The sequence below is a fragment of the Microtus pennsylvanicus genome, chromosome 10 (assembly GCF_037038515.1).
Source record: "Microtus pennsylvanicus isolate mMicPen1 chromosome 10, mMicPen1.hap1, whole genome shotgun sequence".
NCBI classification, from domain to species: Eukaryota; Metazoa; Chordata; class Mammalia; order Rodentia; family Cricetidae; genus Microtus; species Microtus pennsylvanicus.
The window spans coordinates 24052541-24068297 of NC_134588.1; the positions used below are offsets into that span (position 1 = coordinate 24052541).

General features: G+C 47.1%; 1 pseudogene; it reads right to left on the minus strand.

Annotated features, from left to right (window-relative positions):
* Positions 1-879: 879 nt before the first annotated feature.
* On the minus strand, positions 880-2139 carry LOC142858215 (adenosylhomocysteinase pseudogene; annotated as a pseudogene).
* Between the last annotated feature and the right edge of the window lie 13618 nt (positions 2140-15757).

Sequence of the window (15757 nt, forward strand, 5' to 3'; positions counted from 1 at the left end):
AATATATTAACATACATGTTGCTAGGAGACCAAGAAATATAGCTACAATTTTTTGGCTGTTGTCAGGGAATTATTTGCACATCTGTTGTTAATTTTGTGTGTGTGTGTGTGTCTGTGCATGTTTTGTGTATGTGAAGATAAATGTCTGCATGTGTAGGCAACTTCAAGTATCATTCCCCTCTCTACCTTATTTTTTTTTTTTAGGAACCAGAAATTTTATTTAATCCACCTTCCTTTGTTAACATTCTAAACACTATAAACCAAATTAATCTCTTTGTGACCCAGGCTTGTGATAGGCACCATCAGTAACCAAACAGTGGCAGACCTTAGCCTATTTGTTTTTTTCCAGCCCCTTTTAATCTCTAGCTGTCACCTGTCCCTTCTTGGTTAATTATCTCTTAATCTATTCTAGCCCCTGTGAAATGGGGACCAAAAGTACCAACCTCGGTATTCTGAGATTTAAAGAGACGGCCCAATGGTAAACAAGCCAAGCTCTGAGGAACCTTCCAGCTCCAGTGGTTCCCACTCTCTGGTAGAGCTCCTTCTCCGGTCCTGAGGAACCTTCCAGCTCCAGTGGTTCCCGCTCTCTGTAGAGCTCCTTCTCTGATCCCGGGCTGAGAAACCAAGCACACAGCTCTAAAGACCAAGTGAGACCCTGGATGGTAAAGTGTGTGGGCTCGTGACCACCACTAGCCACATCCACCCTCAGGGCTTCCAAGGTTCATGTCCCCCGAAGATGGCTCTTGACTGGAGACTCTCAGTTCCCCTTGCCACACCTGGAACCGTATGAAGGGCACAACAGAGGCCAAAGACAGAGTACCCAGCCCCAGTGGGACAAACATTGGTGAAATAACTGTGAATTGGGGACATGTGCTCTTGGGAAAGAGGCAGGGCCTGGAACAAGAATGGCAGCCGGAAGGTGAAGGGCAGTCCTGGTTCTCAGTAGCAGTAGTGATCAGCCTTGAAGGGGCCATCAATGGGCATGCCCAAATACTGGGCCTGCTTCTCAGTCAGCTTGGTCAGCTTCATATTCAGCTTGCCCAAGTGGGCTTCTGCCACTGCCTCATCCCGCTTCTCAGGCGAGAAGTGAACCCCAGTGGGGTATTTATCTGGGTGGGTCCACAGCTCAATCTGTGCCATCACCTGGTTTGTGAAGGAGTTGCTCATCAGGAAGCTGGGATGGCCCATGGCACAACCCAGGTTGACCAGTCGGCCTTCAGCCAGCAGGGTGCTTGGGCGCCCATTCTTCAGCCAATAGTGGTCCACCTGGGGCTTGATGTTCACCTTCTCCACAGCGTTCTCATTGAGCCACTTCACATGGAAGTGTCCAGTGTTACAAACAATGGCATCATCCTTCATCTGCTCAAAGTGCTGGCCAAGGATGATGTCAACACAGCCTGTGGTGGTGACAAAGATGCTGCCTCTTTACAGACCTCATCCATGGTGGTCACCTCATAACCCTCCATGGCAGCTTGCAGTGCATTGATGGGGTCAATTTCAGTGATGATGACTTGGGCCCCAAACCCCTCAGGGCCTGGACACAGCCCTTGCCCATGTCACCATAGCCTGCTACCATTACCACCTTGCCCAGAATCATCACATCTGTGGCCCATTTGATGCCATCTATGAGGGACTCCCGGCAGCCATAGAGGTTGTCAAACTTGCTCTTGGTGACAGAATCGTTGACACTGATGGCAGGTACCTTCAGTATCCCATTGGCCATCGTCTTGTAGAGGGTGTGGACCCCAGTTGTGGTCTCCTCAGAGATGCCTCAGACGCCTGACAGAAGATGCAGGTGTTTGGTGTGGATGAGGTTGGTGAGTTCACCATCATTGCTCAGAATCATGTTGAGGGGGCCATCTTTGAAGTACAGCGTCTGCTCAGTGTACCACAGTTGCTCTTCATCTGTTTCACCCTTCCAGGCAAACACTGAAATGCCAGCCTTGGCAATGGCAGCTGCTGTGCGGTCCTGAGTGGAGAAGACCACCGCACCTCAGTACCCAGGACCACGAGAGTCTCGATGAGGACAGCAGTCTCCACAGTCATGTGCAGGCAGCCAGAAATGCGGGCACCCTGTGGGCACCCTGTCAGTAGCGTGGACACCGAGTACATCTCCCACATGCGTATCAAAGCTGGCATCTCGTTCTCAGTTACGTCCAGGACCTTTCGTTCCCAGGCAGCCAGTCCAATGTCTGTGACTTTGTAGGGCAGTTTATCAGACACACTGGTGGCACTTCCGCTAGGAGTGGTGAACTCAGTGAAGGGGCTGGACGGTGCGGGGCAGGGCTGTCAACATTATTTTTGAGACAAGGTTTCTTACGGGCCTGGAATTCACCAAGTGTGGGTAGGCTTGCTGGCCACCAAACCACAGCAAGGCTATGTCTAGCACAAGATTACAAGTACATACTCCCATGCCTGGATTTTTCACATGGGTTCTGGGGATCCAACTCGGGTTCTGATGGGCACTTGGTCACCTGCGCTGTCTCCCCAGCCTCTCAGATGTCTTGTTCTTCAGCTTCGTGGCTAAGTGGGGAACACCTGGCCACTTTCTTTTACGAGAAACTGGAAAGGTGACATGGTGCTCTCAGGCTCTGTTGATGGAGGCATCCTCTACCATCAGGAAGATGGTGATTGAGAGCTGAGGAGGTGGGGCTAGCCTTTGCTATTTTGCAGAGGAGTAAAGAGAGGATTAAGTATCCGAGGTTCCTCACCTGCATGCTTTATAGATATTTACTTTTTTGTATGAAATATTTATCCGAATTATGGCACGGAAGCCTTTTGCTGTTGTGGTACACAGATGTGGAGGGAATGGGGGTGGAGTCCCAATGTGGGTGGAGACTTCCCTTGGTGGCAGAAATGCTTGGGGGCATGGGGGTCAAAGCCAATATAGGGGACAAAGTTATCTCTCTAAGTTCTCTTGTTTCTCATTCTATGCTGGAGAAGAGGGTGGTTGACCACATTCTTCAAAGCAGTGCCTGTAAGCTGCCTGAGGAACTGAGGGTGGGTGGAGCCTGGGAAAGGTATTTCCCTGGGTTTGTGAGCCCTGCTTTTGGGTTCTCAGGGTGGTTCATCTTCCAGACTGGCTGCAGACCCGACCTCCTCCAACCAAACCCTCTAAGGGTGGTTCATCTTCCAGACTGGCTGCAGACCCAACCTCCTCCAACCAAACCTTCTAACTTGCTCCAGGTGATTTCCTTGGTACTTCAAAAGGGAACTTAGAGAAACTGTCCACATCACCTTTACATCTGAGCTGTTGCAGTTTCAGTCTGTGTACAGAGTTTAGTCTTGTTTCCCCTCACCCCTCCCACTTTCTGGAGGCAGGTTCTCAAGTGCTCCCGTCCGTCTTCTTTGAACCACTACATGTTATCAGAGAAAGACCTTAACTCCTGATCCTCCTGCCTCTACGTCCAGGATCTGGGGTTCCAGGCGTGCGCCATCACGCTCAGTGTTTGTGATATCAGGACTGGAACTCAGGGCTTCGTGCACGCTGGGTGAGCACGCTGCCAACTGTGCCACATTCCTAGGTCCACACCCACCTTTTTGTTTCTAAATTTACTTGTCTTTCTAGATTTATTTTCTTGACAGCTTGGCACATGGTACTTGACACCTGGAATCTTCCTAATGATCCCCCTGGATGGTGTGCAGCTCAGCATCCAGATGGCCAGGATTGGCTATCAGCTGCCAACTCAGGTCTGACTGGGCGTGGCCAGCTTAACCAGTTTGCCCATGCATTGGCCAGCTGAATTTGAATAGCTGCTTTTGAAAATTTAAGAAATATAGATACGAGGCTGAGGGCATGACTTAGTTGGTAGTGTACATCGCTTGCCTTACATGTGTGAAGCCTTGGGTTGCATGCCATGAACTATATAAACCAGGTATGGTGGCATATGGCTGTACTCCCAGATGCGATTAAATGCCTTTTCTCTTGGGAAGTGAAAGCAGGAAGGTCAGAAGTTCAGGGTTATTATCAACTACACAGTAAGTTAAAGTCAGTCTGGCTGGATTCCATGAGACTGTGCCACACACACACACACACACACACACACACACACAAAACACATATGAAAATAAAATAATTTACAATTATAGTTGCCATACATAAATGTGATTTCCATTTTGGTGAATATACTTAAAATTCTTTCATGTTCAGTATTATATACATTTATCATATTTACACATACATAACTTGTAAAATCTTTTTATGTTAAGTGTTATATACATTTACCATATCTATACATATATACTTGAAAAATCTTTCCCTCAGAGATATGTATGTATGGATATTTTGTTTTTGTACTCTACGTGCATTTACAGCACATGACAGTGTTACACTAATGGGCATACCCTTGTCAGGCCAGTTGTTAATGAACAACTTTTAGATGATTGTGCTATTTAATGTATTTAGTCATATATGTTATCTGACTGTATTCTAATGAACCTACTAGAAGTTGAAATATTTACTTTAAGGATGCATTTAATACACACGGGCTATGGAACCTTATAGCTCAGCTCTGCCCACCTTAGGCATGCTCAGAACACTGACAGCAGCCAGCCTGGCGAAGCCATTTGACACATCCTCCTTTACAACAGTTGAATAGCGCATGCAAATAATAGAACATGCTACTGAAGGCGAAAGCTGGGATGGTTGCCTGGGCATGCGTTCACACATAGTTGTTAAGACACACCATTGTAAGTTGGCCACTGTACAAGTTTTTATTTTTTGGCTTTTATGTTGTTTCTATTTTTCTGTCAGAAGCAGGCCTATGATATAACTTGCCTTAGGGCTGAATATCCAGGAACAGCGGTGATCATATTTTAGATTAAATTCCATGGGGTGGGGTCAGTTATTGGCTTTTCTAAAGCACAAAAGCACTAAGAGTGTAAATGGGCAATTTATTGAAATGGTGGACAGTTATTTTGGGATTTATATGGGGGAAAGAAAATTTCAGGGAATCTTCCAATATGACTAGTTGAAGCTAGACAAAACTCAATAAACACGGCTGGGGAGTGTGTCTGTTGGTAAAGAACTTTCTTAGAAGTGTGAGTTCCTGACTTTGATTCCCCAAACCCAAGGTCAAGCACCAAGTATGGTGGTGCATGCTTGTAATCCTAGTGTCAGAGAGCTGGATACAAGAGGATCCCTGGGCTCACAACTAGGCTGCCTGGCCTAGGAGGTGGGCTTCTGGTCAACAAGCTACTCTGTCTTAAAGCAGATGGCAAGTGTATCTTAGGGTCACTCCTGAGGTGGAGGTTGTTCTCTGGTTTCCATGTACATACATAACGTGTGTAAATACATATGTGTGCTTCAACACATCCATGCAAGCAAATACTCCTGTACACATACATGCACATGAGCACTAGACATTAAATGGAGGCTATATATAGTTTTAAAGCAAATTATACAAAACTAATTCCTCCTTGATGACAGAAACTAGCTTTATTTTGCTTTTGAATTTGCAGTGGCCAGGGTGAGGGGGTGAAAGGCACATTGTGGACTCAGGCAAGCATAGATTGTTTTCTTCTGTATAGTCTTGAGGGTATGGTTGGAAGGAGAAGGAAGTTACTTATTCTAGAGGCAAGAACTAGAAGACTTGATGCTTGACTATGAATTAGCCATATTTTCAGTTATGATTCCATCTGCTGTGATTTTGACATTATAGCCTAAGACCCATGAATTCAAGAAGTCACTAGCTTAAAAAAACAAAAAACAAAAACAAACAAACAAAAAAACAAAAGCAGAACTGAAATTCAGCCAAAGTAATGTTGAACTCTGGCCCTAATAATTTTTCTATCAGAATAGTTTTCCTGAACATTTCTCCAACTTGGACAAGTGTTTCCTATTTTTATACCTCTTTATGGTACTAATATAGTATATACATTGGACGATTAGATCTCTGGGATTTTTAACTAAAATGGATAAAATTAAATTACTAATTAGCCTGGCTCTTTGACTCATAGATCTGAACCCTCTGCAGGGAGGTTTGAAGAAATTTGTAGTAGCTCTCAAATTTCTCCTTATGCTTTCTCCAAGTACATACACATATTTTTAAATTGTTAAAATTTTAAAACTTAAGTTGTCCTACCTCCTCATCAATGCATAATAGGTCAATGAGAGACCCTGCCTCAAAGGATGTGGGTGATGTGCATGCCTCCCTCTCTCTCTTGGGAGGGCAGTGGTAGACTTGTGGCCAGGGACAATGGACAAGCCTGCTGTGAGCCCACTCTGCCATCTTCTGAATGAAGGAGCTTGTGTTGGCCATTTAGTTCCTCTGAGCTTCCGTTTCTCTATCAACAAAATGAATATCACATTAATGTGTTTGAAAAATGAAGCAGACTAAGACCATCAAGTGAATTTCACTGAACGGACCTTGGGTAGCTCACAGAACGGAAGACAGAACTGAACATTGGAACATGTGTCAAGACTGGATCATGGATTTCGCAAGTGAAAGTTAACGTTGAACACCCCAAAACTTGTCTCTCTTAGCAGTTTCCTGGGAAGAGGGATCCAATTGGCTAGGGATGAGTCAAATGTTTTCCTCTGCATGCCCTCCTCCTCAGAAGAGTGGCACTAGACACTCTGGTTGGCAGTTCTAATAGAGTCACAGAGAAATGTACCAGGTAAGTATCCAGAGTCTTTCTAGGCTTATGGGATGTCCTGAACAGTAGCCACTGTGGCTTTGATGGTTCTCAGCTGCTAAACCCCAAATAAGCCACTGTGTTAGTGTGGGAACAAGGGTAAGGATTACAAGACTTACAACAAAACAAAAGCAGCAACAACAATACTAACAACAACAATACCAACAAAGCTCCAGAGCTGTCTCTTTTTACCACATTTTTCTAAAGTGCAATTTTCCTGGGAGTCTTTCTTCAACAGACTGTACCAGAATTCCCATGGGAGGTGGGTCTCTGCCCTTTTAACAAACTTCACCCGCATTTAAAGTATTTGAGATCTTGAATCTCTACATAGAAGCATTTGGGAATGAGAGACATTTCTCTCCTGCCTAGCTCCAAAAGGAATGTGTTTGGGTTTTGTGCGAGGTGAACCGGTTTAAGTTCGGAGTTCAAGGGAGACACTGAAACGAACTAACTTTTTGGGTAAGAGATTAATTAGGTCAGCTATAAATTCCATAGACAGCCAGACAGCACCATGGTGGGGTCTCTCAGGGGAGTTCAGGCCTCAAGGCAGAGTAAGGGGGTGCTTCTTGTAGATTTCAGAAGGGAGACGATCTATACCATGTGATTGATTGCAAGTAGATGTTTGCAATCTGGCTGTCTCAGATGTATCAAGTACATATCCATGAACCCCTCCTCTTAGCTCCTGGGCCACAGGAGCGGGTGAGGAAATGGAGTCTTACATTGCCAAGAAGGGAGGAGGGAATCTTGCTGAGATGGTTCAGTAGGTAATCGTGCTTGCTATAAGAGTCTGGCAACCCGAGTTCAATGCCAAGTGTGGTGGTTTAGATGGGAGATGTATCTCCCATAGGCTCACATATTTGAATACTTGATCCCGGGTTGGTGGTGCTGTTTGGGAGGTTGTGGAACCCTTAGGAGGTAGAGACCTGCCGAAGGGAGTGCATCACAGGGGGCAGGCTTTCAGGGTTCATAACTTCACACCACTTCCAGATCACCCTGCCTCAGGTTTCCAGACGCCTGCTGCCATGCTGTCCTTGCCGTTATGGAGTCTCCCTCTGGAGCCCTAAACCCGAGTAAATCCTTTCTTCCTTCGGCCGCCTTTGGTCACGGTGTTTTTATCAGAGCGACAGAAAAGCATCTACTCCACCATGGAAAGGTGGAAGGAGAGAACCAACTCTCCAAATTTAATCTCTTATCTCCAGATGCACGCACGCGTGTGTAACCCCCACATTACGCACACGTAACAGTAAGCTTATTACAAGGAAAGATAGTAATATCTGGGTCCTGTCCTAGACAGCCCAGTGTGACTATTTCCCACCACCAATCAGATGCCAATGTGTGCCAGCCTGAGAGGGATGGCTGGAGGATGAGGGGTGGAGAGTCTAATCTAGCCTGTGCCCTAACTCACAGATTCAACCAGTTTGGCTATGTGTCTAGTGAGCCCCAGAGATCCTCTTGTCTCTTTTCCAAAGCCAGAATAGTAAGCCCTTCTAGTTTCTTTCATTCTGTCTCTGTGATAAAAACACTCTGACCAAAAGCAACTTAGGGGAGAAAAGGATTTATTTATTTTATACTTCCAGGTCGTAGTTCATCACTGAGGGAAGTGAGACAGGAACTCAGGGAAGAAACTTGAATTGAAATCATAGGGGAAGACTGCTGGTTGGCTGGCTGGACAACTCTTGTCTAACCACCTTTCTTATGTGGCCCAGGGTCATTGGCTAGGGATGGTGCCACCCACAGTGGACTGAACCCTCCACATGAATTAAGAACCACAAAGACATGGCTACCTGCCAATCTCATCTAGGCAATGCCTCAGTCTCTCTCAGATGACTCTAGGCGGTGTCAAGTTGACAACTGAAGCTAACAAGGAACCAAGCACACACTACCACGTGGGCTTTTTACATGGGTTCTGGGAAATTAAGACATTTATGTTTACAAAGCAAGCACTTCATGCAATGAGCACCCAGGGCCACCATGAGAGTCCTTTACAACTCACCCTGGAGGCCCATTGGCCTTGCCCTTCCAGCAAGTGCCTAAGATGGAGTAGAACTCCCTGACTTCAAAGCAGACTCACTCGAAAGCTTAGAGAAGTCCAATCTTCAGGCAGGCAGGGACAGGACAGAGTCCCCTGCTCTGATTTAGAGATGAAAGAACTCACTTCTCCAAGATTGATGACTGATGTCAGCGAAGATGCTCAGCTTTGACAAGCCAAGTCAGAGCTAAACCTTGTTCTTCCAGCTCAAGGCTTCCAGCTCTGTCCGTAGCCTTAGAGAAACTGGAGGAGCACATGGGATTTCCCAGTTGGCTTTTAGCTATAGGATCAAGGAGCCTTTCATGAGAGCCCCAAAGCCCTTTACAAGGGTGCTTCTAAGGAAAGCATCCTTTGGGGCCTTTACTCACTTTCTGGGAGGTCTTTGAGTCATCTCTGTGTTCCACAGTTTGATTTGGCTACCAGTACAGAGCTCCACGCCTTCTGCGTGTGTGAGAAGGGGTGGGAATCATGACCGCGCTCATGCCAGCATCTTGGAAGAGGGGCTCATGTTTTGAAGAAGTTTTCTGGAAGGATTTGCAACCTCTGTTCCAACAGGAGCCTGCTTTAGAGTTTTGTTTCCACACAGCACTGAGAATTAAACACAGAAAATCCTGCTACTGGAGGTGAGCCCTGGATGCAGAGTCTCACCATGCAATGTCTCTAGTATCATCTGCCTTGGGACCACAAAGCTATAGCTTGGATCTTGAATGTTCTGGCCAAAGTTCTGAGTCTTGATAGTCTGATTCCTAGTTCTTGATGCTACCAGGAGGCAGAGGAACCTTTAAGGGTTCCTAGGGGCCTAGGCAAGAGGAAGTGAGGTCGTGTCAATCTCTCCTTTCCTCTCCTTTTTCTTCCTCCTCCTTTCCTTCTTCCTGGCCCTGTCCTTTCCCTCTTCCTTCCTTTTGCTTCCTGGCCATAGCAGTGGTCAGGTCGCAACCCATGGCTAGAGTCTAGCAGCTTCCTGAAGGAGGAGGCTGCTGAGATCTCAGGGCCTTTACTTTGTCCATCCTGGCATCTGGGACAGTTCCCTGTTCTCCCAGCTGTCTGCTTTCCCCTTTGCTGTCAAGGCATGGGCCCCATATCACCTCTGTGAATTGTGTCTCTCAAGTTCTTGTGTTAAATCTCCAGCCTCCAATATCTTAAAGTACGGTTGTATTTGAAGATGACGTGACCCTCTTGGCAGAAATGAAGAGAAACTTATGTTCCTCCCTTTGGCTATCAAACTACTGAAACAATGGACCCCAAGAAACTGGACTTTCTCCAGGAGATTCCTGCTGAGGAAGGGCAAGGCTGAAGTCTGGTGACAGCCAGAGGAGGGACTGATCTCCCAGCAAGTTGTTGCACACGATTCTGACAAGTTGTCAGACCACCTTGAAGGAAAGACTGGAGTCAAGACGATGGTTGGCCAGTGACGGGCAGGGCCACATCTTGTCAGAGCTGCTTAGCTATGCATGCCTGTTTCCCTCTATTTAAACATGAATTTTATGTCAGGACACCAAAGGTGAACTTGTGGGGTCACTGGGCCTCTTGTTGCTCTTCCCAGTCGGGCTTTCACTATAACTTGCATGTTTGAGTGGCTTATTGAGGACAGGGGGTCTAGCCTGACTTGTTAGGGATGCCAGAATACAGGACTGACTCTAAGTACTATGGTAACAGTGGGGTCTATGATGCGCCTCCAAAAAGCTTGAGGTGCTGAAATATAACTGGCAGTGTGATTGTGTTAGGCAGGGGAGAACTAGGAGGGGAACAGACATTAGGATCTCACTCGTGAGCTCAATTTTACCACAAAGCAAATGAGTTCCACATGCCTTTCCAGCCTCTGTCCTGTGAGGACAGAGGTTCTCATTCCTAAGGATGCTCAAGTCATCACCTCAGAGGTGGAGAATGAACCGCTACTAAACTGCCGGACCCCGATCTAGGATTCCTCAGCCTCCAGCCCTTTAACAATTTCAACTGCTTATCAATGGCCCAATGCCAGATGTTTGGCTATAGCAAAGCAAAAAGACCGAGGCAAGGACTTTCAAAATGTCATGTGATTGAAAGGGGGCCATTGGGTGGGCTCTCCTCTGATCTGACTGGTGTACCTGTAGTAGACTAGGCTTTCTGGGGAAGACCAGGGAAATGCTCATGGAAAGAGAGCAAGGGAACACCACAAGGAGAGGGCAGTGCCAGCCAAGGGGCGGCTTCTAAAGCAAGCAAGCCTGCCGTGGCCTCATTCCTCACTTCCAGCTTCTAGAGCCATGAGAAAGTAAGTCTCTGCTTGGTCTGTGGTCTCTTTCTCTGTCTGTCTGTCTGTGTCTCCCTCAGTCCCCCTGTCTGCCTGACTTGTGACTTCTTTTGCTGTGATAAAGGCCATGACCAAAAACAACTTGGGTTTATCTCATCTTACATTTTTCCAAGTATCAATCCATCACGGAGAGGAGTCAAGGCAGGGACCTAGAGGTAGGACCCGAAGCAGAAGCCATGGGGAAACAGTGGTTACTGGCTTGCTCCACAGGCTTTCTCAGCCTGCCATCTTACATGACGCCAGGACCACCTGCCTAGGAGTAGCACTGTATATAATGAGCTGGGTCCTCCCACATCAGTCGTTAATCAAGAAAAGTTAGCACAGGCTTGCCTAAAGGTTAATTGAGGTTCCCCTTTCCCAGATGACTCCAGCGGTCATGTTGACAGACAGAGACAAGAAGACTGTCTTTGCTTTCCCTTCTGTCTGTTCCCTCTCTGTGTTCCTAGCTCTCTTACTTTGTATCTGCCTCTCTTTCACTTTTCTCCCGTATCTCCACTTCCTTTTGTCTTTCTACTTCTCTCTGTGTCTATGATTCTCTCTTCCCACCACTCTTTCTCCCCTCCCTCTCTCTCCACCTCTTCTCTCTCTCTCTCTCTCTCTCTCTCTCTCTCTCTCTCTCTCTCTCTCTCCCCATCTGTGTATCTCTCTCTATCTCTGTTTCCATCACTTCCTGTCCCCCTCTTTCTCCCTTCTCTTCCTGTCTCCCTCCCTATCTTTTCCTCTTTATACCTCTTCATCCCACTATCTCTGTCTATCCATCTCTTTCAATGTCTTTTTCTATCTTTCTGAACTTTATCTCATCTCTCTCTATCTCCACCTCTCTCCCTTTCTATCTGTCTCTGTCTTTCTCCATTTGTCCCCATCCTCCAATAACCGAAATCTGTCTAACACCCACCCCAACAGAACTGACACCTTTTCCCAGAGTCCCTTTAATTAAATTGTTTTATTGTCTGTTCTTCCCTTCTGGACCACAAACTCCTTGAGAGCCTGGCTCATTTCTTTATTGACAGCAGCTAGCATGGCATTAAGTATATCCCAGGCTTAGGAAAGCTGGATATGAATAAATGAATGAATGAATGAATGAATGAATGATCAATGCGATGCTTTCTGGGAGTCCAGACCCGGAGCAGGAAGGTCAGAGTGGCAGGATTCAGGGCATTGTCTAGCTCCTCCCTGCAACTTCTGTTGACTGGAACATCCTGGATCAATGCTGCAATTTCCCACCTCCAGGGCCTTCCTCCCAGCCTCCCAGCCTCCCAGCCTCCCGGCCTAGGGCTGTTGCTTTCATCCCTCCCTTTCTACCTTCATCACCACTTAATGACATGCAGAAGATGTGAAATCCCCGAGGCCCGGTTGTGTGGTCTTCTCCTCAAAGGCTGGCTCCCCACCCTCGCGCCAGCAAGTCCCTTTGGAGGGTCTGACACACAGCCTTCCTTTCCCACCCGTCCAGCTGGACCCACTCAGGGAGCAGAAGGATTTTTCTGGGAACTGAACAGGGAGGAGGAGCCAGGAGAAGCCACAGAGGCGCAAACTTGGGCTGTCTGTTCTGTGCCTGTTGTCCAAGCAGGGCTCCAAGCTGCCGGCTCGAGGAACACTGGAATGACGAAAGGGAAGGGGACCGCTAACAGAATCTTGTTTATCCAGCCCAGCGTGCTGGGAGTCAGGCCTGACGGTGACCAGCCTCTTAGCACAAGGAAGCCCTCTGAGAACCCAGCTCTCAGTGAGAAAGAAGCCAGACAGACGCGTCTGGCCCAGGATGAAAGCCACCGGACTCAGAGGGTGGGCCGCACTGAGGACAGGCTGGGACTTCGCCATTCCTAGGAAGGACCCCAGGGAGCAGGGCAGGCTTGGCACAGGCAGAAGGTCGCCTCTTCCCTATGATCTGGCTCTCTGCGCACTCAAGGGTTTCCTGCCACACTGGAAAAGGTGTCAGACGTCTGAAGCAGCCCAGTGTGGAGGCTAAGAGATCTGGAGGCACTCCAGGGAGGGTGGGAGGCTGCCTGGGACACAGGGACCCCATGGCTATTGGCACAGATCACAGCCATGCTCCATTTTCTTTTAAAAATCAGAAAGAGGAGCTGGAGAGACAGACCAGTAGGTAAAGTGCTTGCTGTGTGCAAGCATGGGACCTGAATTCTGTCTCTAGATACCCCCACCCTGCCCAGGGACAAAAGCTGGGCATGGAAAATGCTTGTAACCCTAGAGCTTGAGAGGAGGAAAGGCAGAGATGGGCCGGGTCCTCAGCAGATCATTATTCTAGCAGGACGAGCTATCTCTAGGCTCAGTGAAAAACCCTGAGGGGGAGGGAAATGGGAGGAGGTGGAGGGGAGGAGGCAGAAATCCTTATTAAATAAATAAATTAAAAAAATTGGTGGAAAAAAAAGACACACGACCAGATATTGACACATGACCAGATATTGACCTTTGACTTTCGAAAGTGTGTTCACCTGCACACACACACATACACAGACATAAACACACACATACGTAGACAGACATATACATACAGACATTCTCTCAAACAGACACATGCATACACACAGATATACAAACACATACACACACAGACATACACATACACTCTCACATCACACACAGACACACACATACACACACAGACACAGACATACAGACAGAAATAGACACACACAGAGATACACAAGAGACACATGCATACATACAGAGACACAGACACACACATACACACAGAGAAACACAGAAAAACACAAACACACATAGATATGCACATGTAGACACAGAGAGACACACAGACATGCACATACACACTCTATCTTTTAAACACACATACGTATACGCGTGTGCACACATGCGCGCGGGCACACACACAGCAATTTGAACTTACAAGACACAGCAAGATGGCATATTGGTACAATTCTATTTGCACGTTATCCCAAGCCAGCAATTCTGGAGAAAGTATGTGAGTGGTAGCCAGGTGCTGGGAAACAGGAGGAGTAGAGATGATTTATGGTGACTTCGAGGTACCTGGGAGAGTCATGAAATTATTCTACAATTAATGGTGACGGTTGTGCACCTTCATGAATAGCCTCAAAAACCCTTAAATTGTACACTTTCAAAGGTTCAACTTTATGGTGTGTAATTTTTATAATTATGCTTTCCTTATTGGTTGTTATTTTTAAGACAAGTCAAGGACAGGAGGGAACAAAGAGTACAGCAGAAACAACAGCATATCATGCAATTGTTAACACAGTGAATGTGAAATGTATTTCAACAAGACACAGAGATGAGGGCAGGCAAAACTAAAACCGGGAAATAGGCTTCATCTGGTATACAAAAATGGGGACTTCCTGGAATGCTGGACTAAGGAAAATCTTGGCTGTATGCAGACTCAAAAAAATAAATTTGGTGATGAGCTAGTGATGTCTGTCTTGGTCACTGGAGGGGGAAGAGGAGGTGCAGAGGGCATTTGCCCATTTGACTGGATCATACCCATGATCTTACTTACCAATCAAAACCCAGGATCTGAGATGTTTGGCCAAGAAGGCAAGTGCAGACCTTAGGGAGCTCGGTTGGAGGAATGAGATTGGATCAGGTAAATCTTTGTCTTCTCTGTGTCTGTCTGCCCCCCACCCCCGTGTGTGTGTGTGTGTGTGTGTGTGTGTGTGTGTGTGTGTGTGTATAGAGGAATGTGTATGTTGCATGCACAGCTGTATATGTGAAGGTAAGAGGCCAGCTTTAGGTGTTCTTCTTAGGTGCCATCCACCTTGGTTTTGTTTGTTTCTTTTTGTTTTTGAGATAGGGTCTCTCATTCTCCTTGAGCCTGCTGAGTGGGCGAGGCTAGCTGGTCAGGAAGCTCTAGGGATCTGCCTGTGTCAGCCTCCCTAGGGCCGAGATTCCAGGCATGTGTCACCACATACAGTGTTGACATAGGTTCCTGGGGGTAGAACACAGGTCCTTGTGCTATGCAGCAGGGTCCTCCCTGACTGATCCACCTCCCAGTCCTGAAAAAGACCCCTCTCTGTATCAGCTTGTGAGGGCCGGCGGTGTGCCTTCCTTTCCCACTATCTCCATCCTCAGAACAGCCATCACTCCTGGGCAGCTGCTGCCTGCATCGGACCAGTTCCCCAGGGCAGCCAGCCACTCTGAACTGCACAGGTCAGCAGTCTTGCTTCAGTTCTAATTGCCCCCTCTTTTCCCCACAAGACCAAGAACTTCCCCAGGAGAAAAGGCAGCCGAGCAAAGAAAGGCTTTCCCAGCCCCTACTGGTGCAGGCCCTTTCATTAAAATACGTGCATCGCTAGCCTGCTCATCTTTTTCCAGTGGGGCTCGGCAATTAAGATCCCCCCTCACTTTCACGGTGTATCAAGAGACCTGCTCTGGGCAGCAAAGAAAAATACATTTGTCATTGGGATGACAGCCACAACAGCTAAAGCCATTTTTATCCTGTACTGGTGTCGCTAACCTCATCCCTTCTGGGAAAAAATAATAATGAATATGAGAAGGTCTGTTTACAAATATGCACTTTTCACTGATTTCTCTTGCAGCCTGGCAATTTTTCAAAAGGACAGATTCCTTGGAAACACTCTGCAAGGCCAGACGATAAAACGCGTATCTAGAGAGATGCCCAGGGCTCTGTGAGTTTAACCGGGTAATTGGGCACAGCCTGTGGAAGGTCAAGTTCTTGAGCCACGTTGCCCCAAGGTGTTCATCTGGAAGGAAGTCCTGGGGTGACACAATCAGGTCTGGGAGCATGCCTCCCTCTGTCCTGCTTCCCTAAGGGCCCGTGGTTCTGTCAGGCTTGTAAACTATCTCCTCACCTTTATTCA